At 44.5% G+C, this 23,838-nt stretch overlaps 1 protein-coding gene and 1 pseudogene across 2 annotated transcripts in view; both read right to left on the bottom strand.

The window, feature by feature from the left end:
* Nucleotides 1-6,534, bottom strand: part of NIM1K (NIM1 serine/threonine protein kinase) — a 91,137-nt gene extending 84,603 nt beyond the window's left edge. The window contains exon 1 of one of the 2 annotated variants that reach the window (XM_023216559.2): nt 6,350-6,534. The gene's annotated coding sequence lies outside the window, so the exon portion shown is untranslated. Of the gene's footprint in view, nt 1-5,124; nt 5,940-6,349 lie in introns of those variants that run through there. The other variant, XM_023216558.1, reaches the window with a different exon arrangement.
* Nucleotides 1-7,807, bottom strand: part of LOC111532140 — a 17,120-nt pseudogene extending 9,313 nt beyond the window's left edge.
* Nucleotides 7,808-23,838: the final 16,031 nt, after the last annotated feature.

Genomic DNA, 23,838 nt, shown 5'->3' with positions numbered 1-23,838 from the left:
GAAGGAAGGAAGGAAGGAAGGGATCTTATTGGCCGGGTGCGGGTGTAGAGCAAGACTCCACCGTCAGAAAAGAAAAAAAAAAAAAGGAAAGAAAAGAAATAGATCATGTTTTACCCCTACTTCCTTGCCCTCACCCCTACTCTAAGCAATGTGAGGTTGCTACCCCCTTACTCTACTATGAAATACTCCTTCAATATCAAGATGAAGTGTTCAGTTCAACAAACACTATTTTTAAGCTCCGTCCTCCGTGTTTAAGTGTACAAGTCACTCCCAGGAACAATGTAGATATAACTAAATCTACAGCCAGTGGGGCAAGGTAGATGCATAAACAAATCATCTAAATATAATGGCCAAAGGCTAAACTAGAGATAGGTGCAGAGAGGGTGGAGCCCAAAAGAGATCATCTGGAAGGAGACGAGGCCTGAAGGAATTTGCAGATGTGATTAAGCAAGTACTGAAAGAGAAATGTAGGTCAGGGAAATGGTAAAATGGGAGAGGGGGTATGGAGTATGGATCATGGAAACTGAGGCAGTATAAAGGGTGCAAAAATCAGTACCGCTGTGTTCCATAGGAGCTCAAGGGCTGGTGCTGTTGATTACATCTGAGAGAGTATTTGGCTACATTTCAAATTTCCAAAAAGTTTAAAAGGCACTTTAAAAATCTTCATGATTGCCGGGCACGGTGGCTCACGCCTGTAATCCCAGCACTTTGGGAGGCTGAGACAGGTGGATCACGAGGTCAGGAGATCAAGACCATCCTGACTAACACGGTGAAACCCCGTCTCTACCAAAAATACGAAAAAAATTAGCCGGGCGCTGTGGCGGGCGCCTGTAGTCCCAGCTACTCGGGAGGCTGAGGCAGGAGAATGGCGTGAATCCGGGAGGCGGAGCTTGCAGTGAGTGGAGATCGCGCCACTGCACTTCCAGCCTGGGTGACAGAGCAAGACTCCGTCTCAAAAACAAACAAACAAAAAAATCTTCATGATTAAAAATGACTAAGGTATATTTTATTAGCCAAGAATACAACTAATTTGGCCAGGCATGGTGGCTCACGCCTGTAATCCCAGCACTTTGGGAGGCCAAGGCAGAAGGATGGCTTCAGGCCAGGAGTTCAAGACCAGCCTGGGCAACATAGAGAGCCCCCCCACCCCACAACTCTACAAAAATAATAAACTTAGCTAGACATGATGGTTCATGCCTGTAGTCCCAGGTACTCTGGAGTCTGAAATGAGAAGATCATTTGTGCCCAGAAGTTCTAGGTTGCAGTGAGCTATGATTGTACCACTGCACTGTAGTCTGGGTGAGTGAGATCCTGTCTCTAAAAAAAATAAATAAATAAACATAAATAAATAAGTCAATAGATTCTGTCCAAAATTGATAAATCAAGAACCAGTAGCCAGGCATGGTGGGTCACGCTTGTAATCCCAGCACTTTGGAGGCCAAAGTGAGAGGATTGCTTGAGCCCAGGAGTTTGAGACCAGCCTAGGCAACATAGTGAGACCTTGTCTCTACCAAAAAAAAAAAAAAAAAAGAAGCTGGGCATGGGCATGGTAGCATGCACTTACAGTGCCACCTTCTCAAGAGGTTGAGGGGGAAGGATTGCTTGAACTCAGGAATTTAAGGCTGCAGTGAGCCATGATCACACCGCTGTACTCTACCCTGGGCAACACTGTGAGACCCTGTCTCAAGAAAAACAAAAACAAAAACAAAACAAAACAAAAAACAAAAAACAAAAACAGCAACGTAAGCTAATTATTCGGACATAGGCAGGTAAGTGATCAAACAGCCAAGAGTTCAAAATGATTGCCTCTGGAGACTGGGACTGCTGTTCTAGTTATAAGCTTTTAATATACTCTCATAAAATTAGGTGAATGCATTATGATGATAACAATTTAAATAATTTTTTAAAGTAAAAAAAATTTCTGATGCAATTATGTAATCAAGTGTATCCATATATTATCCCAACTAGATAATTCCAACAAATAGAGATGCAGAAAGCTTCTTGGTGGCCTTAGAATTAGGGAGAAAATGTCTAATGAGCAGCTAGTTTAGGAGACCCGAAAAGAAAGCTGCCTCAGCCCACACCACTTGGACGGGCGGCAGGGAGTCAGAACGAACTAAGATCTGCCGCTAAGGCCTCCCAAGTCACACGATTTTGCTAAATAGGGTACTTACTGCTTTCTGGAAAACTATCAATGCTCTCTGTGGAAGATGAAGAGTGGAGTTCTTTTTAGTTTCCTATTCTGCAACTTGGTTTTTCTTCTGTGCAACTCTCTTTACACTTGATGTTTTCGCTTTTACTTTCTTTCTATTAATCTGCTTTCTCCTTAGTTTTTTCCCCTTAATAGTTTTTTTTTTTTTTTTGAGACGGAGTCTTGCTCTGTCGCCCAGGCTGGAGTGCAGTGGCCGGTTCTCAGCTGACTGCAAGCTCCGCCTCCCGGGTTTACACCATTCTCCTGCCTCAGCCTCCGGAGAAGCTGGGACTACAGGCGCCCGCCACCTCGCCCGGCTAGTTTTTTGTATTTTTTAGTAGAGACGGGGTTTCACCGTGTTAGCCAGGATGGTCTCGATCTCCTGACCTCGTGATCCGCCCGTCTCGGCCTCCCAAAGTGCTGGGATTACAGGCTTGAGCCACCACGCCCGGCCTCCCTTAACAGTTTTATTTTACTCTCTAATCTTAAATTCTTCCCGCTATCCACACCCTGTATTTCTCTAAGTCTTGGCTAATGCTCATATTCATAATGCTCATGTCAGGCAATTTAGATTTTTATCTCGATTTTCCAGGTGGTTAGCTGAAATCACTTTTTTTTTTTTTTTTTTTTTTTTTTTTTTTGATTCAGAGTCTTTCTCTGTCTCCCAGGATAGAATGCAGTGGCATAATCACAGCTCACTGCAGGCTTGAACTTCCCAGGCGCAAGCAATCCTGCTATCTCAGTCTACCCAGTAGCTGGGACTACAGGCATGCCCCACCACACCCAGCTAATTTTTAAAAATTTTTTATAGAGACAGGGTCTCACCATGTTGCCTAGGTTGGTCTCGAACTCCTGGGCTCAAGCAGTCCTTCTGCCTCAACCTCCTGAAGTATTGGGATTACAGGCCTGAGCCACGGCGCTGAGCTATCACTTGGCTTTTTCTTTTTTTTCTTTTCCTTGAAATGGAGTTTCACTCTTGTTGCCCAGGCTGGAGTGCAATGGCATGATCTCGGCTCACCACAACCCCCGCCTCCCGGGTTCAAGTGAGTCTCCTGCCTCAGCCTCCCAAGTAGCTGGGATTACAGGCATGTGCCACCATGCAAGGCTAATTCTGTATTTTTTTTAGTAGAGACAGGGTTTCTCCCTGTTGGTCAGTCTGGTCTCGAACTCCCAACCTCAGGTGATCCACTCGCCTTGGTCTCCCAAAGTGCTGGGATTACAGGCATGATCACTTGGCTTTTGAACATCACTTGTCCGTCTGTAAAACTGGTTAATATTCCTCAGGATGCTGCATAATAATGGCTAAGCTAACCTTGAAGTTCTTGAGAAAAAGTAATTTAAGAACTATGATGTGGTTAATTCAAGTTGTAGACTATTATCTTCATATGCAATTTGAATATTTTCTTCTTCTCCTGAAAATTAAAACTTCAATTCTAGAGACCTTTTTCTAGAATGACAATAGGAAATGGCAAAATACAGAATGAAACAAATTTTATCAACAGTTTGTCCTTTCAACAAGTGAAAGAAAATCAACCAATGAATTAAAGCTCTTTAATCCCTAGAGAAATACAGTGATCAGATTCAAAGAATGAAGTTGGATTTAATGTTATATTTTAATTTTTAAGTTTCTCAAAATGAAACTATATATGTGACTAAAAACATTAACCTACTAAGACAAAAATCTTTGCTTTTCTTTTTTAAAAAATGTATAATAAGTCTGGCATGCACCTGTAGTCCCAGTTCCTCAGGAGTCTGAGGCGGGAAGATCTCAGGAGTTTGAGACATGCCTGGGCAACATGGCAAGACTCAGTCTCTAAAAGAAAAAGAAAATAAAACAAAACTGTAAGTCTGAGGGCTTCAAACTGTCCAATCACATGCTATCAATTAGAATTTGAAGCTCAGAAATTGTGGATGTGTAATGAGTTATGGTTCTTTAAAGAAACCAACATTTGCTGATAAAAGTATTTGAAATGGCACCACTGTTTGCCCCAAATAAAGCCTTCTCAACTAAAAACCTAGGGTTAAACCAAGAATATAAAGGGCTCTATAACCTATCTGTAGTTATTACTGGGGAATTTAGATTCCATATAAACCTGTCTTTATTTTAAATGTAGTTAGAAAAAAAGCACACACCTCAAACCAAATATCCCATCCACATTTTTTCCTAACACAGAAGGAGGCTTCTCTGAAGGTTTTTCCAGGCTTACCATTTAACAGTGGTCCAGCTAAAAATAAACCCATGAGGGTTTCTAGGCAAATTCAATGGCAAACCAAACACTAGTTCATGGGGAGTTGGATTCAGCTTTTTCCCCACTAGCCTCTCCCAGGACCCCCACCTACATTCTCCCATCTCATAATTAGAAAGCTAATTAGGCTTCCAAATGTAAATGCTAAATGGAGAGGGCGATCTGGGCTCAGGCCAGGATTCCTGGAACATCTAACACCCTGCTCTGTCCTCTGTTCCTGCAGTGAGCTGTGGGAAGAGAGCTGGGCCGCATGACTATTTGGGGCCATTTAACTTGCTGGAGGGCACTGTTTACTCTCATTTGTCTGAGCGGAAAGCTGTGTTGCACAGACTGCAAACTCTGAAAAAATAAAATTAAAAAAAAAAAAACATGCGTTGGGATTTTAGTACTTTAAGGGAAAAAGTAAGTACATTTTCATAAACTCGGTTATTACCATGGTTACACGAGGGTACAAGAGAAGGTCCTCTGGAGAACAGTTCCTGGTTCTAGCTAGACAGCCTCTCAATAGTGCAGGGCGACTTCTTCAGTAACCATGACAACCAGAATTAGAAGTGCCGTTGCAACACTAGCAGAAACCATCTTTTGAAGCGGTTCTGTGAATCACATTGAATACTGATGATGCAAGCTAGTGTGATACATACTTTTCAAACATTAAAAAAAATCTTATTACCATAAACAAATAATCACCTTAGATTCCAATTTGAAATCACTTTTTTGGAATCACTTTTTTTCGTCTGGTTTTGTTTGTTTCCCTTTTGGATTCCCGCGGCCTCAATTGCAAACGCGATTTGTGTACTTTCCAAACTTGTCAGAACTGCACGGGTAAGAAGAGCTTAGAATGTGATTCATTCGCTCTTATTTTGAAACGGGATGAGGAATGGGGTGGGGGAGGGTGGGTAGACAGAGAGCCCTCTTGTCTACTCAGGAGGACGAAAACAGGGGAGGGAAGGGGAAAAGAGAGGAGAAAGGGAGAAAGGGAGAGAGGAGGAGAAGAGAAGGGGAGAGGGAGAAGGAGGAGGAAAGGAGGGAGGGAGAAGAAGGAAAAGGAGGGAAGGAAAAAACGGAAAGGAAAAAAGTGCGGATAGCAGAATCTTCGCTGCCCATGTTAGGGATAAAAGCACCTTTATCTATTGCCTTGACTTCTCTATCTGCCCAGATGTGTCAGGCACGCAGAAGCTAGTTGGATTCGATATTTTAAAGACCCGGTTGCGATCTTTTCCTGGACGTATCAAGAAGTCCTGGAGCTTCTAACATTCCTGGAGGGATATACAGGAAGAGGAAAAGAGGCTCTTCCTTACTTCATGCGGTCTTCCAAAAGAAGCACCTTTCGCTGGGGAGCGTCGCGGCGTGGAGTGCAATGGGAGGTTTTGTTCTCTTGGGCCACAGGCGTTAGCTGTCAGTTCCCTCCACCACCAGCACCTGCCGGGGCGGGTGGGGAGGTCACGCAGGTCCTCTGCCCTTGTAACAAACTCTGCAGATTTGGGCTGGTGCCTTAGGGCTCTGGTCCAGCACACCCGCTGTGTGCACTGCTAGGCGCTAAGATGCCTTCCTTGGCTCACGTGTGGACGGGCACGCAGACACCATACAGGGACATGGGTGCCCACACGCGCGCACATAGACATGGGCGCCGCACATGACATGGGCACACACGAGCGAGCACGCCCTTGCCCTGGCTCTAATGGCCCCTCCTCTCGCGCGTGGATCGGCCTGGGCCGGTGTGGGGGGACGCCCCAGAAAGCGCCTAACCTTCTTCTGACCCCACTTCGCAGAAACCCCGCGGCAGGGCTCCCTTTCTCCCTTGGGTCGCGGGGAGGAGAGGCGCCTCCTCCTCAGCCACCTAGGTCTACAGCCTAGCAGAGGAAGGGTGGCGGGGTGGGGGTGCTGGCGGCGAGTCCCCCAGCCCCTCGCTTACCTTCGTGGCGATGCCAGCTCTTGGGCTTCGCTGCACGGCGCCAGGCCAGGGGGGCGGGGTGGTTGCCGCTGGAGCAAGAGCGGTCTGTGTGGATGTCCCGAGGTGGCGGCGCCGCTGTCGCGCCTGAGGCTCCCGGAGCTGTCAGGGACGGTCGACTTGACCGGCAGAGGCCCAGGGCAAACCCCGCCCTCCGGCCTAGGCCGGGCTCCGCAGCCGGGACCGAGACGCCCCGCAGGGTTTCCTGAAGGACCAATCCGGAGCAGGGGGCTGGCCTGGGGAACGGGGGACAGGGGGACCGGTAGGGCACCCGGACGCTGGCCTGGACCTCGTAGGCTGGCTTCTATGGCAGCCAGGAGGGAGGGGCAAGAGGGAGGGGACGCGCGGCGCAGGGACACCCAGTGCAGTCGCTAGGGGAGGGGGGTGGTTGGGCCTGACGCAAACAGGACCCCTTCTAGAGCCTGGATGGGAGCAGCTACATGGCCGAAAGCGGGCTGACACAGCTCCCACCAACATACGCCTGGTGCCGAGCCGTTCCAGCACTTCAGCAAGGGTTTCCTTGTCCTTGGGAGACGGTGACCCAGTAATCCTCTCAACAGAAAGGGGATTTCCAGCAAACCACTGAGACAGCTCCTCCGGGTGAGTCGGACAGGGTTTAGGTTCTGCAGAAAGAAGTGCTAATGCCACCCTCTGCCTGGATTCCTGGCATACCTCAGGTTCTCCTGGTGCCACTTTGTCAGTGGCTCCTTAATCTCCTGCTATGGAGATACTCTCGGTTGTGACCTTCAAATGCCAAAGATTGTTCTTCTAGTTTACAAACTAGAAATACCGTCACTGGATTGAATGTAGAGTTGGAAATGGGATTCGCAAAATACTAAAACATACAGGTTATAGTTACTGAAGTTTAAGTCCTTCCTTTTACAGAGAGAGGGGGAAAAAAGAGTTCAGAGGGGTCAGTTAACTTAGCAAGGGTCACACAGCTGATTAATGGCAGAGCCAGGACTGGACACCCTAAGCCATAGTTCTGTGAGCATTCTTTCTACTTCCTCCTGCTCCCCATCCTGTACTGATTGCCAGAGCAACATTCACAAGAGCAAAAGTGTTAAGTAGCAAAATAACCCATGTCTACAATTCTTTTATGGTAGAAATTAGAGAACCCCAAATTTCCTGTTTTGCTATTTGCCAGGCATTGTAATAAACACTTTTACAAAGAGTAACTGACTAAATCCTCATGACAATCTATGGGTTAGGTACTGTTACTGTCATCCTTGTTTGAACTGAAGCCCAGAGAGGTTATAGGATTTGATCAAGATCACACAACTGTTGAATGCTGGCTCTGGGACTCTAACCCAGTTTGTTTGACTCCAGAGTTGGTGTTCTTTATTATTACTCTCTCTGCTGCCTGTTTGTGTGATGATTAAAGGGGTCAGGGGAAGAAATAAAAACCTTGGACAGCTCCATGCACGGATAGTTGAGATTGGAAAGAAAATTGAAAGAACCTAAAACAATTACTTCCTTGGCGTCTGAGAGTGGTCATTTACTTATGTAGAACAAGGGTTCTCTTGAGAAAATTTGTTTTTAAAGAGACATGCCCTCCTTAAAAGACAAGAGGTTTTGTTTTTGTTTTTGTTTTTGTTTTAGAGTAGTCTTTAAAACACTACATGCCATCAGTCTATTTTCTTTCTAAAGCAATAAAATGCAGGGTGAAACTCTACATATTTTTAAAGATATAAAAGACCCCTTGAATTCATTAACATGACAATACACCAAATAAAATTTCATAGAGAAATTGCCTAGAAACCAAGAGTCTCAAACACCCAATCTGACAGAGGCTGTCTGTGACATAGATCCTCACCATCACACCCGAAAGAGCATACACAAGGCAGAGTTGATGCTAGGTTCTAGTAGCCCAAGGTTACTGAAGACTTTAGGCTAATACCATCACATTGGGAGTTAGGATTTCAACATATGAATTGGGAGATACAAAAATTTAGTCCATAACAGAACCCTTCCCAACAACAGAACCCTTCCCAACTTTTATCTTTCTTTCAGGAATCTCTATTTGATACTATGCGTGTCAGACCTTCTCATTCTATTTCATGTCTTTTCTCATATTCTCTAGATTTTTACATTTTGTGCTACATTCTAGGTAATTTCCTCAGATCTATCTTCTGTTCATGAATTTTCTCTTGCACTATATCTAATCAACTGTTTAACCTGCACACTGACTTTATGATAATGCAAATATAATTAAATCAAGAGGTAGAAGTTTGAGAGTGCCGATTTCAGCATCTTTCACAGCAGGGGGTGAATTTATATTTTAAAATTGAATCACTTATTTACAACAACTAGTATTATCAAAATCCCTTTTTCCTTAACTTTATAGGAAACTTGTAAGAACTAATATTTCTTGTGGTGAAAAACTTTCTTCTGAGGTTTAGCAATTTATTCTGCTTTTCTTCTTATTTCTGTTAAATCCAATAAAAACTAAACTGAAAGAATTAAAACTAGCATAGTGACCCTATTTTTATTTTTATTTATTTATATATATATTTTTTGAGATGGACTCTCACTCTGTCACCCTGGCTGGAGTGCAGTGGCTTGATCTCGGCTCACTGCAACCTCCACCTCCTAGGTTCAAGCTACTCTCCTATCTCAGCCTCCCGAGTAGCCGGGACTACAGATGCATGCCACCATGCCCAACTAATTTCTTTTTGTTTGTTTTTTGTTTTTTGAGATGGAGTCTTGCTCAGTCTCCCAGGCTGGAGTGCAGTGGCGCAATCTCGACTCACTGCAAGCTCCGTCTTCCAGTTTCACGTCATTCTCCTGCCTCAGCCTCCAGAGTAGCTAGGACTCCAGGCGCCCGCCACCACACCCAGCTAATTCTTTTGTATTTTTAGTAGAGACGGGGTTTCACCGTGTTAGCCAGGATGGTCTCAATATCCTGACCTCGTGATTCACCCGCCTTGGCCTCCCAAAGTGCTGGGATTACAGGTGTGAGCCACTGCGCCCTGCCTAATTTTTGTATTTTTAGTAGAGACGGGGTTTCGCCATATTGATCAGGCTGGTCTCAAACTCCTGACCTCAGGTGATCCACCTGTCTCAGCCTCCCAAAGTGCTGAGGCATGACAAAGTGCTACAGGCATGACAACAGGCGTGATAGCTCATGTCTAAGATTCCAAGCTATTGGATCTTCATTTGTGTGTACATATACATGTTTAGATGTGTTTATTTGTATGTACACTTATTGTTATATAATGTGTCTACCAAAATTGGCTTATAAGTAAAAGAGCACTCATAAATTAAGTAAATAAGCCTAAGCAATTTTAAAGTTCACATGACTTAAGTATAACTTAACTAAACCAGCTAGCTTTTATATATATATATATACTTTAAGTTCTAGGGTACATGTGCACAATGTGCAGGTTTGTTACATATGTATACATGTACCATGTTGGTGTGCTGCACCCATTAACTCATCATTTACATTAGATATATCTCCTAATGCTATACCTCCCCCTTTCCTCCACCCCATGACAGGCCCCAGTGTGTAATATTCCCCACCCTGTGTCCAATTGTTCTCATTGTTCAATTCCCACCCATGAGAGAGAACATGCAGTGTTTGGTTTTCTGTCCTTGCGATAGTTTGCTGAGAATGATAGTTTCCAGCTTCATCCATGTCCCTGCAAAGGACATGAACTCATCCTTTTATATGGCTGCATAGTATTCCATGGTGTATATAAGCTAGCTTTAAAATTATTGGTGGAATAAAAACAAAATGCCTTCAGAATTACCAGCATACATTTTGTCTGAAGGTAATGTTTGTCTTTGCTAGATATTTTGAGATGTCAGTGTTTGGTATGGAAGTTTCTAAAACTATAAACCCAGCCAAAACAAAATAATCTTGGTTTGTGTGCTTTCTTTTGACGAATGAGAGTAATTTATAAAAGGAAAATATCTTGGGACCCCCAAAAATTACTAGGCTGAAGAGAAGATTTGGGCTGGGAGCTGCTTGGGGAAAGCCTGCCTCATATTCTGTTCAATTTCACTGAGATAAATGCATATCTAATTGCCTCCTTTGGAAAGGCTAATCAGAAACTCAGAAGAATGCAACCGTTCCTTTCACACCTACTTGTGACCTGGAAGCCCCAAGCCCCATCCCCTGCCTTTCTGACCTAACCAATGTTCATTTTACATGTTAATTGATATCTCCTGACTTCCTTGTTGAAAGTGAAAGAATTGGCCGGGCATGGTGGTTTACGCCTGTAATCCCAGTACTTTGGGAGGCCGAAGGGGGCAGATCACGAGGCCAAAAGATTGGGACCATCCTGGTCAACATGGTGAAATCCCATCTCTACTAAAAATACAAAAAAATTAGCTAGGCGTGGTGGCGTGCATCTGTAGTCCCAGCTACTTGGGAGGCTGAGATAGGAGAATAGCTTGAACCTGAGAGGCGGAGGTTGCAGTGAGCCGAGATGGCACCACTGCCCTCCAGCCTGGCGACAGAGTGAGACTCCACCTCAAAAAAAAAAAAAGGTGAAAGAATTGAGTACAGTGAATGGAATAAATGTTATAGGTAAACTTTTTGCGTAAATTAAAATCTTAGAGTTATTTCTGACACTCATTTAATATCTAGGTCATTTCCAATTATGAAAGGGTTGTGGATGGGCGTGGTGGCTCAGGCCTGTAATCCCAACAATTTGGGAGGCCTAGGTGGGTGGATCACGAGGTGAGGAGATCAAAACTGTCCTCATTAACATGGTGAAACCCCGTCTCTACTAAAAACACAAAAAAATTAGCCGGGCGTGGTGGTGGGCGCCTGTAGTCCCAGCTACTCCGGAGGCTGAGACAGGAGAATGGTGTGAACCTGGGAGGCGGAGCTTGCAGTGAGCTGAGATTGCCCACTGCACTCCAGCCTGGGCAACAGAGCGAGACTGCATCTCAAAAAAAAAAAAAAAAAAAAAAAAAAGAAAAGGTTGTGGTATGGGGAAATACGTTTCTAAAATTGTGGAATTGCTCTTATATATAAATGCCTGTATCTGATAGTTCAGGATTTCTTGGTTTTTAGGGTCTCACAAAAGTTTTAACTTACCAAGGATGAGAATTCTCCTTAACACATAATTCTATTTACAAAATGTGCCAGAAAGGGTTATTAGTGAAAAAAAGAATAATTTTGTCTAATTCAGAAGTTATCCAAAAGTTAGTTCAAATTACAGATGTGAAAAGGTTATTTATGAAACAATGTAGTAAGGAATCATTAAGTAGGGAAGAAAACTATGGGAAACGTTTATATAATAAAATGTTCTTTAAAACCTAATAGAGAATTGGAGACATTTGGCTAATTAACATTTTCACAGTTAAAGCTCTTAGTCTTGATTAAAGTAAAGTAAGAAGTATAGAGAAATGCATCAGCAGTTTGACAACTTTTTAAAAAATATAGTTAAGGCTCTAATTTGGTTCTGTGGATAGGTATTTTGTTTCCTATGAATTTCTAGCAAGCCATCATTTGTTCCATTTATTTGAAATTCCTAAGATACCTTTGTCGGGCCCACAGCAATTAATGGAGCACACTAGACTTTTAACATTTAAGAGGGAGTTAAGAGTAGCGGTTTGGGGATAGCACTAGGAGATATCAGCTGTGATGGCTTGGAGAAACAGTGTAAACCAGCAGTATAAACAAGAGTAGAGCATTTATGAGTAGTTGAGAACGGTGAATAGGAGTATGATTAGACAGAAGATAGTAGGGATGACAAGGTTTTTGGGTCACAGTCCAAGTTGGTCTGGTGTCCGGAATGAGACTGGGGCTTAATAAAAAGGACCATCTATACAGGAGCTTAAATGGGCTGTACCCTGTAGCATTCCGAGTACAGGCCTGAATTCTGAGAGGGCAAGTGGTAAAAGTATAGTCCAGTCCTTTTTAAGTTGGTGGCTGAGCTTGGTGAGGTGTGTTTTTAAAAGACTATTAGTCTGTTCTACCTTTCTTGAACATTGAGGACCGTAAGGGGTATGAAGCTTTGACTGAATACCAAGAGCCTGAAAAACTGCTTGAGTGATTTGACTAGGAAAGGCTGGTCCGTTATCAGACCGTATAGAGGTGGGAAGGCCAAACCGAGGAATTATGTCTGACAGAAGGGAAGAAATGACCACAGTGGCCTTCTCAGACCCTGTAGGAAAGGCCTTTACCTATCCAGTGAAAGTGTCTACCTAGACCAAGAGGTATTTTATTTTCCTGACTTGAGGCATGTGAGTAAAGTCAATTTGCCCGTCCCGGGCGGGGGCAAATCCCTGAGCCTGATGTGTAGGGAAGGGAGAGGGCCTGAGAAATTTCTGAGGAGTAGTAGAATAGCAGATGGAACACTGAGAAGTGATTTCCTTAAGGATAGATTTCTAGGATGGAAAGGAAATGAGAGGTTCTAAGAGACAGGCTAACGGCTTGTAACCTAGATGGAAGAGGTTATGAAATGACGACAGAATAGAATGGGCCTGTGAGGCTGGAAGGAGATACTTTCCTTGGTCTAAGAGCCATTTGCCTTGTGTGGGAAGAGATTGATAGGTGGAAGTTTCAGCGTCGGAGTAGGTGGGAGTGGCCGACGTGAAGGAGGAAAACTGCTGTGAGGGATAGAAGTTGGAACGCTAGCTGCCTTTTTTAGCTAACTTATCAGCATAAGCATGTCCTGAGCGATGGGATCTGATGCCTTTTGATGGCTGCTTTTTTAGCTACCTTATCAGCGTAAGAGTTGTCTTGAGCGATGGTGGGGCGAGGAAAATAGATTTTGAAAGTTATGAGAACTGCAGAGAGTGAGTTGAGCATAGTTTGTGATTTTTAGGGCCTCTGAAAGTATTAAGACAGCGGCAGCTGCTGCACGCAGACATGAAGGCTAGGCTAAAACAGTAAGGTCAAGTTGTTTGGACAGAAAGGCTACAGGACGCAGTTCTGGCTCTTTTGTAAGAATTCTGACCGCACTAACCATGCCTAGGAAGGAAAGGAGTTGTTGTTTTGCAGAAGGGATTGGGGTTTGGGAGATTAGCCGGACACAATCAGCAGGGAGAGCATGTGTGTTTTTATGAGAATTATGCCGAGATAGGTAACAGATGAGGAAGAAATTTGGGCTTGACTGAAGTAATGGGGGCTGTCTGTGAAGCCTTGCGGCAGTACAGTCAGGTAATTTGCTGAGCCTGATGGGTGTCAGGGTCAGTCCAAGTGAAAGCGAAGAGAGGCTGGGATGAAGGGTGCAAAGGAATAGTAAAGAAAGCATGTTTGAGATCTAGAACAGAATAATGGGTTGTGGAGGGAGGTATTGAGGATGGGTTTGGCACCATAGGGTGGATAGGCAAAACAATTTGGTTAATAAGGCGCAGATCCTGAACTAACTTGTAAGGCTTGACTGGTTTTAGGACAGGTAAATTGGGGGAAATTGTAAGCAGAGTTTATAGGCTTTAAAAGGCTATGCTGTAACAGGTGAGGGATAACAGGCTTTAATCATTTTAAAGTGTGCTGTGGGATGGGATATTGGTGTTGAGCAGGGTAAGGGTGATTAAGTTTTAATAAGATGGTAAGGGGTGCATGATCGGTCGCCAAAGAGGGAGTAGAGATATCCTATACTTGTGGGTTAAGGTGGGGAGATACAAGGAGAGGATGCAAAGGAGACTTTGAACTGGGGGAAAAGGCGGCAATGAGGTGTGTCTATAGCCCAGGAATAGTCAGGGAAGCAGATAATTTAGTTAAAATATCTTGGCCTAATAACGGAACTGGGCAGGTGGGGATAACTAAAAAGGAGTGCATTAAAGAATGTTGTCAAAGTTGGCACCAGAATTGGGGAGTTGTAAGAGGTTTAGAAACCCAGCCATCAATACCCACAATAGTTATGGAGGCAAGGGAAACGGGCCTTTGAAGAGAAGGTAATGTGGAGTGGGTAGCCTCCGTATTGATTAAGAAGGGGACGGACTTACCTTCCACTGTGAGAGTTAGCTAGAGTGTCTGTGATGGTCCTGTAGGCTTCTGAGGCGCTCGGCAGTGTCAGTCTTCAGCTGCTAAGCCGAGAAGATCTGGGAAGGAGTCAGAGAGCCTTGGGCCAGAGTTCCAGGGGCTCTGGAAGTGACTGCCAGGTGAGTTAACAGTCTGATTTTCAGTGGGGTCCTGCACAGATGGGACATGGCTTAGGAGGAATCCTGGGCTGCGGACATCCTTTGGCCTAGTGGCCAGATTTCCGGCACTTGTAGCAAGCTCCTGGGGGAGGCGGTCCTGGAGGAAAGCCTGGCTGCTGTGGTTCAGGCGTTTGGAGTTCTTGTGTGCTGGAGATGTGGCTGGGGTTTCTCTCACAGTGGAGGCAAGGAATTGCAACTCAGAAATACATTGCTACTTGGCTGCCTCTATTTTATTATTGTACACTTTGGAGGCAAGGTTAATTAAGTCCTGTTGTGCGGTTTGAGGGCTGGAATTTAATTTTGGGGGTTTTATTTAATTTCGGGCGCAGATTGGATAATAAAATGTATATTGAGAATAAGACGGCCTTTTGACCTTTTAGGTAAAGCATCTCAGGGTTGCTGCCAAACAAGCCATGAACTGGGCTGGTTTTTTCATACTTGATGAAAAAGAGCCTAAACACTAACTGATTTGGGAGAGGTCAGATAAAGAAAAAGGAGCATGTACCCTGACTATGCCTTCAGCTCCAGCCACTTCTCTAAGAGGAAATTGTTGGGCAGGTGGGGAAGAGCTAGTTGCGGAACTAAACTGTAAGCCAGACCTGGTGTGAGGAGGGGAGGGGATAAAAGGATTATAGGGTGGGGGAGTGGAGGCTGAGGAAAAATTGGGACCTAGCTTGGCCTGGTGAGGAGGGGAGAGGTCAGATGGGTCTGTGGAAAAGGAAGATTAGAAAGACTCAGCGACGCCTGAGTCTTTGGGACTGTGGTTGGGACCGAGGGGACAGGCGGGAGGGAAAGAAGGAAGATTTGGGATGAGTTGCATTGGGAACAGAGACTAGGGAGGGACTGATGTATAAAAGAATTCCTGGACATCAGGCACCTCAGACCGTTTGCCCATTTTACGACAATAATTATTTAGATCTTGCAGGATGGAAAGTCGAGAAAGTGCTGTTTTCTGGCTATTTGGAACTACTGTCGAGTTTGTATTGGGGTCAAGCGGCATTGTAGAAGAAAATAAGGCTTTTAGATTTTAGGTCAGGTGTGAGAACACAGGCTAAGGGAGAAGAGGGAGGAATGGAGGGTGGAAAGTTGCCTATAGTGAAGGAGGCAAGTCCAGAGAAAAGAGAGAGTAGAGACACGGAGACAACGGGTTGGGGGGTTCTTGCCCTCCAGAAAAGCGGGAAAGGGGTCGAGACGTGGAGATAAGGGGTCGAGGCATGGAGATAAGGGTTCGGGGGGTTCTTGCCCCCCAGAAAAGCGGAGAAGGGGTTGGGGGTTCTTGCCCTGCACCAGAAAAGCAGAGAAGGGGTAGAGACAGGGAGAGAAGGGATTGGGGGTGTTTGTCCCCACCCAGAAAAGCAGTACTTGCCACTAAGGGTGAAGGACCAAGGCAGGCTTCCCTGCGTGGGAAGACACCTCTGAAACGTGAGTGAATAATCAGGTGCACATCCTCGCATGATTAAACACCAAGGGAAGGCTGTCTTCCTGAGTCTAGTCCACGGATAAAATACATCTCCTTTATCTCTACCAGAAAAGGAAAGGAACTGAAATTAAGAGGAGGGAAAGATTGAAGTGTGGCGTCAAGACTGAAAGGAGAAAGAGGTTGAGGGATAGTGAGAGAGGTTGGAGAAGACAGTAAAAAGAGGCCGCTTACCGGATTTAAGATTGGTGAGATGTTCCTTGGGCTGGTTGGTCTGAGGACCAGACGTCCTAGGTGGATCTTTCTCACGGAGCAAAAAGCAGGAGGACAGAGGATTGATTTCCCAAGTGAGGTCCCCCGATCCGAGTCAAGGCACCAAAATGTCATGCGTGTCCGTGTGAAAAGACCACCAAACAGGCTTTGTGTGAGCAATAAAGCTTTTTAATCACCTCAGTGCAGGCGGACTGAGTCCGAAAAGAGTCAGCGAAGGGAGATGGGGGTGGGGCCGTTTTATAGGATTTGGGTAGGTAAAGGAAAATTACAGTCAAAGGGGGGTTGTTCTCTGGCAGGCAGGAGTGGGGGTCACAAGGTGCTCAGTGGGGGAGCTTTTTGAGCCAGGATGAGCCAGGAAAAGGAATTTCACAAGGTAATGTCATCACTTAAGGCAAGGACCGGCCATTTTCACTTCTTTTGTGGTGGAATGTCATCAGTTAAGGCAGGGGCAGGGCATTTTCACTTATTTTGTGATTCTTCAGTTACTTCAGGCCATCTGGGCGATATATGTGCAAGTCACAGGGGATGCAATGGCTTGGCTTGGGCTCAGAGGACTGTATTAAGTATACTCAATATGTGTGAGATTTCTAAAATTCTAATGTCTAAGTATATGCTATCAATTATAATTATGGTTATTATGTTAAGTTATTGTAAACCACAGAAGTAACCAAATTTCCTTGCATAAATCTACTAACCCAAGTAGAACAAAAAAATTAATTAAATACTAAGGAAATATTTTGTCAGATTTTCATGTTAAACCAGCTGATACTAAAATTGTTTAAATATACAATTTAGGCTGGGTGCAGTGGCTCATACCTGTAATCCCAGCACTTTGCAAGGCTGAGGCAGGTGGATCACAAGGTCAGCAGTTCGAGACCAGCCTGACCAATGTGGTGAAAGCCCGTCTGTACTAAAAATACAAAAATTAGCTGGGCATGGTGGTGCGGGCTTGTAATCCCAGCTATTCGGGAGCCTGAGGCAGGAGAATTGCTTGAACTCAGGAGGCGGAGTTTGCAGTGAGCTGAGATCACACCACTGCACTCCAGCCTGGGCAACAGAGCAAGACTCTGTCTTGAAAACAAACAAACAAACAAACAGTTTAAATAAACTCCATGGTCTAAGTCAAATCACCCATGATCAGTTATCAGTGCTATGCACCTAATTTGGAAAAACTACTAGTATTCAAGAGGATATAAGTCTAATGTTAATTAAGCATGGATTCATGGAGAACCAGGATGGACACCTTGTCGTTCCTGAGTCCTTAATGCTTTTATTATTAATAGTTCTGCATTGTATGACTCATCATGGAAAAGATAAAATGATCCAAATTGAATACGTTGGTGTTGTGACTTATAAGTTACTAAAATAGTTTATAAGTTACTAAAAAATGTGTGATCCCATATTCATGGAAAAAACAAAGCTTCAGTTATATTTAGTCACCTGATGGGCCTTTTAAAATTTTTTTTTTTTTTTGAGACGGAGTCTTGCTCTGTCACCCAGGCTGGAGTGCAGTGGCACAATCTCTGCTCACTGCAAGCTCGGCCTCCCAGGTTCACGCCATTCTCCTGCCTAAGCCCCCCAAGTAGCTGGGACTACAGGTGCCCACCACCATGCCCGGCTAATTTTTGTATTTTTAGTAGACACGGGGATTCACCCTGTTAGCCAGGATGGTCTCGATCTCCTAACCTCGTGATCCACCCACCTCGGCCTCCCAAAGTGCTGGGATTACAGGCGTGAGCCACCGCGCCCGGCCTTACACATTTTATAAAGGGATTTCATTCAATTATTATTTTCAATGTATGTTTTCTGGTGGTATACAAGCTCTCCCATGCAAGAAGGCTGATGTTACAATGGTAAATTATTATGCTACAGTGTATTTTCACCAGGAAAGAAAGCTTTTTATGGTTTGAACCTTCTGAGAACATTAAAGAAAAACTATTCTTGCCATCCACACTATAACAAAACCTTGGAACCTTGAACTGTGGATTCATAATCTCACAACTAAGAAGGGTCCCTCCACGCTCTTGGAGCTGTACATCCTTGGAACCCTTGGGATAAGACTAACCAGGGAAGTTCCTCCTCCTCAGAAGAAGCCATCCTTGATGTGAACAACTTTTCCCAAGTTCACAGATTAAGACTTCTATCATGAAACTCTGAATATTTTTTTCTTGCTTATGCCTCTATGAACAATAAAAGTGGAAAGGGGTCTGTTATGTGCACTTATGGGGTATACTTTTATTTGTGAAGAAGTCTACAGCCATCCTTATAAATAAATAACCTTATACTTTGATAGATAAAAAATAGTAGGCCCAAGGCTAAGCATGTTGGCTCCTGCCTGTAATCCCAGCGCTTTGGGAGGCTGAGGCAGGCGTATCACTTGAGGTCAGGAGTTTGAGACCAGCCTAGCCTGGCCAACATAGTGAAACCCTGTCTGTATTAAAAATATGGAAATCGGCCAGGCATGGTGGCAGGCGCCTGTAATCCCAGCTCCTTGGGAGGCTGAAGCAGGAGAATGACTTGAATCTGGGAGGTGGAGGTTGTAGTGAACCAAGATGTCGCCACTGCACTCCAGCCTAGGTGACAGAGCAAGACTCTGTCTCAAGAAGGCAATGATTAGAAATGTATCCCCCATAATAGGCTCTATAGCAGATTTTTTTTTTTTTCCTGAGTGGAATTTCGCTCTTTTTGCCCAGGCTGGAGTGCAATGGGCACAATCTCGGCTCACTGCAACCTCTGCCTCCCACATTCAAGTGATTCTCCTGCCTCAGCCTCCCGACCAGCTGGGATTACAGGCACGCACCATCTCACCCGGCTAATTTTGTATTTTTTTAGTATAGACAGGGTTTCACCATGTTGACCAGGCAGGTATTGAACTCCTGACCTCAGGTAATCTGCCTATCTCCACCTCCCAAAGTGCTGGGATTACAAGCGTGAGCCACCGCGCCCAGCCTACACAGATTCTACTGTAAAGGTTACAGTTACACAACAGACTTTGTATTCTCTTGTGAAAGTTAGATAGAATTAGCTGAACAGAGAAGTATCTGTGCAGCTGCTCCACTCATGGCCTTTGGAGAAAACATTAAGTATTATAGAAATTCAGTTGTAGGCCGGGCACGGTGGCTTATGCCTGTAATCCCAGTGCTTTGGGAGGTGGAGGTGGGCGGATCACGAGGTCAGGAGATTGAGACCATCCTGGCTAACACAGTGAAACCCCATCTCTACTAAAAAAAATACAAAAAATATTAGTTGGGCAGCCGGACTTGGTGGTGGGTACCTGTAGTCCCAGCCACTTGGGAGGCTGAGGCAGGAGAATGCCGTGAACCCGAGAGGTGGAGCTTGCAGTGAGTGGAGGTCGCGCCACTGCACTCCAGCCTGGGCAACAGAGCAAGACTCCATCTCAAAAAAAAAAAAAAAAAAAATTCAGTTGTAGCAGATTAACAAAGAAACTGCTTAGTTAAGTCATTGTTTGATCAATTTGATTTTAGGTTTGGTTTATGGGAACCTCAGGTAAGGGGCATACTTCAAACTCTTGCTATTATCCTCCCAATGGTCATAATAATAGTCTCCCTGGGGTGCTGTATTCTCTCAAAGGTTTTAAATGCTTGTATGCAGTCATCTCTAGAGTGTCATATGATTGCTCTTCAACTGGAATGACAGGAGCTAAAAGAAATATGCAAGGCGGGGCGCGGTGGCTCAAGCCTGTAATCCCAGCACTTTGGGAGGCCGAGGCGAGTGGATCACGAGGTCAGGAGATCGAGACCATCCTGGCTAACACGGTGAAACCCCGTCTCTACTAAAAAATACAAAAAAAAAAAACTAGCCAGGCAAGGTGGCCGGCGCCTGTAGTCCCAGCTACTCAGGAGGCTGAGGCAGGAGAATGGCGTAAACCCGGGAGGCGGAGCTTGCAGTGAGCCGAGATCCGGCCACCGCACACCAGCCTGGGCGACAGAGCGAGACTCCATCTCAAAAAAAAAAAAAAAGAAAAAAGAAATATGCAACCAGATGGGTGTGGTGGCTCATGCCTGTAATCCCAGCACTTTGTGAGGCCGAGGTGGGCGGATTACCTGAGGTCAGGAGTTTGTGACCAGCCTGGCCAACATGGCAAAACCCCATCCTCTACTAAAAATACAAAAATTACCCGGGCGTGGTGGTGAGCGCCTGTAATCCCAGCTACTTGGGAGGCTGAGGCAGGAGAATCATGGGAACCCGAGAGACAGAGGTTGCAGTGAGCCAAGATTGCACCACTGCACTCCAGCCTGGGGAGACAGAGCAAGACTCCGTCTCAGAAAAGAAAAAAAAAAAAAGAAAAAATATGTACCACCAGGAAGACATCATAACCTATAAATGATGCTCTAAGACTGGAAACCCAAGATGATGGTAACTGAGAGTGGCACTAGGCCCTAAGTTTTGGTCACACTCTCACCAAAGTGAGAACCTGCCCCAAAAGTGGTTTTTTAAACAAAATTCTGGGAGGCCATTGTTTTGGACTAAGCTCATACATTAGGCCCCAGTAGACCAAACCAAATCAAAATGGAGTTGCTTGTGCTAAGACTTTAAAGAAACACATAGATTCTAGAATAAGCCAGGTTTTGTTTTTTTTTCCTGCAAATCTCTCCTTTTTTATTTTATTTTATTTTTTCGTGACAGAGTCTCACTCTGTCGCTCAGGCCGGAGTGCAGTGGCACGATCTTGACTTACTACAACCTCTGTCTCCTGGGTTCAAGTGATTCTCCTGCCTCAGCCTCCAGAATAGCTGGGATTACAGGTGTGTGCGCCACCACGCCCAGCTAATTTTTGTATTTTTAGTAGAGACGGGGTTTCACCATGTTGGTCAGGCTGGTCTCGAACTCCGGACCTCAGGTGATCCACCCGCCTTGGCCTCCCAAAGTGCTGGAATTACAGGTGTGAGCCACTGCGCCTCGCCTAAATCTTTTAATTAAATTCATTTCCTCTTGCCTAGCGACTACGAAGCTTTAGTTGATCACACAACAAAGGTTCCAGCCAGTTCCAGGTGAAGAAACCACCCCTGGCCATCAAGAAGCTACCCTGCCTCCACTAGACAGAGCAAAGCGAGAGTTCCGTTATCTCCAGTAGATAGGGACTACACCCCAAGCCAGCATGTAGCAGTTACAGGAGAAAGACCATAGGTCCCTCCTCCTCCCATAAAGATTTATGAGGATCACATCTCTCAGTGGGGAGATGAGACAGGAAAATAGGGTCTAGAGGCAGGGAACCTAAGGCCAATTCACACGTCAGCTATGACAGGAAATATCCTCTTCATAGGGCATATGCTGAGTAAATGACTTTGTAACTTTACTGCATCCTCTTCATTCACATAAGGCATACATCAAGTAAACAATGGAATCCTCTAGAGGGTATTTAAATTCTCCGAAATTCTGTAATGGGGCTCTTGAGCCCCTATGCTTGGGCCTGCTCGCACCCTGTGGGGTGTATTTTTATTTTCAATAAATCTCTGCTTTTGTTGCTTCATTCTTTCCTTGCTTTGTTTGTGCATTTTGTCCAATTCTTTGTTCAAGATGCCAAGAACCTGGACACCCTCTACCGGAAACAGGTGTGTGGTCCAACAATGCATGTTTCAACAAGATTCTGATGTTTGCTAAAGTTAGAGAACCATTCCCTAAATGATGTAGTCTCAGGGCAAGAAGATACTAAAAGGCAATTGGCTGCGTGTATCTTGTCGGCTTTTCTGATCTCTTGTCCCCTCCACTTCCAACTCCATCAAGAACTGGTATGGATTCCAAAAAAGAAGGTAGCTGATTATCCTATGCTTTGTGCAATCCAATGTAGTCAACCACAAAGAAATCTCATAGAGTTATTTTAGTGACCAGGAGTGTAGTCTGTGAAGTCAGGCTTGCTCAATTCAAATACTGGCTCCACTTCCAACAAGCTGTTTCTCAGCTTCTCCTTCTCTTCCTTTCCTCTGTTTGTAAAATGATAGCTAATAATACAGTAACTTCAATGAGGATATTGAGATAACTAAATGTATTCAAAACCATAAAGGATAGCTATTATGTTACAATAATTTTTTTCTTTCCCAGACTGCATTTTGGTACAAATATAAAGGTGAGGATATTGCTTCAGTTGAATAGTTAAGAGTCATATTTGGCTGGCCACAGGGCTCCTGCCTGTAATCTCAGCACTTTGGGAGGCCGAGGCGGGTAGAGTGCTTGAGCCCAGGAGATTTATTTATTTATTTTTTTGGAGACGGAGTCTCGCTCTGTCACCCAGGCTGGAGTGCAGTGGCCGGATCTCAGCTCACTGCAAGCTCCGCCTCCCGGGTTTGCGCCATTCTCCTGCCTCAACCTCCCAAGTAGCTGGCACTACAGGTGCCCGCCACCTCGCCCAGCTAGTTTTTTTTTTTTTTGTTTTTTTTTTGTATTTTTTAGTAGAGACGGGGTTTCACCATGTTAGCCAGGATGGTCTCAATCTCCTGACCTCGTGATCCGCCCATCTCAACCTCCCAAAGTGCTGGGATTACAGGCTTGAGCCACCGCGCCGGGCCTGAGTCCAGGAGATTTAAATCAGCATGGACAACACAGAAAGACTATTTCTACAAAGAATGCAAAAAGGAGCCGGGTGTGGTACATGCACCTGTAGTCAGAGCTACTCAAGAGGCTGAAGTGGGAGGACTGCTTGAGCCCAGAAGGTGAAGGCTGCAGGAAGCCGAGATTGTGCCACTGCACTCTAGCCTGGGTGACACAACAAGACCCTGTCTAAAAAAAAAAAAGAAAGTATTTATAGGGACATGTTGGGTTGCAGGAAGGGCAAAGAGAAAAAGATTGAATTGCAGGAAGGGCGAAGAGAAAAAGATTGAATTCACATGCTGCCTTCTTTACCATGTCAATGGAATTAATGAAGTTACATTTGTAGGTCAGGGAGTAGAGTTTTAAGTTCAGACTATTACGGCAGCCTCTGTATTTATGGGTTTTAAAGTAAGAAATGTCTAGGCTTCTAACTATGAAGGATTTTATTAACTGGTGGGGTGATAAGGGTTTGTTTTAATTCCTACTTCTCATTTGAATCCTTTATGACAAATCCTGTAAGAGGTATAGCACAGCTCAGCAGATTACACAAGAGAAACAGTCTAGATGTCTCTCTCCTGATGTAATTAACACAAAGGTCAGTGTTAACCTAATGAATTCAAAGCTATTAAGTTTTCTCCAACAAAATCAGGCTAAACTTTCTAGGTCAGGCAGTTGTTTGTAATTTTGCATATAAGAGTTATAAAATACTTTTTGTGTGACTAGTTTAATGATCATAGGTTCACTTGTTTAAAATAATCAACCCATGTTAAATTGAAAATGTGAATTAAAATCCACTTGATTGGTAAAGGTTATCTACATTTAGGCCTCAGTCTATGGCTTAATAAGCCTGTTGGCTTATTCAGACTATGAAATGGGTAGTTAGAGAACTTTCATGGACCCTTCCAATAATGAAATCTTTAATTCCAAGTTCAAACTAGTGGGAGCAGAAGCATTCAAATTCTCATGAAAAGGTTCCTACATTCAGTATTATCTGAGTATGGTAGCCTTTTTATTTTTATTTATTTATTTTGAGATGGAGTCTTGCTGTGTTGCCTAGGCTGGAGTGCAGTGGCACCATCTCGGCTCACTGCAACCTCCATCTCTTGGTTCAA

Source organism: Piliocolobus tephrosceles, chromosome 4 (assembly GCF_002776525.5).
Source record: "Piliocolobus tephrosceles isolate RC106 chromosome 4, ASM277652v3, whole genome shotgun sequence".
In the NCBI taxonomy this organism is placed as follows: Eukaryota; Metazoa; Chordata; class Mammalia; order Primates; family Cercopithecidae; genus Piliocolobus; species Piliocolobus tephrosceles.
Note: the sequence above shows the minus strand (reverse complement) of the source record. Positions and strands in the feature narration are given on the sequence as shown.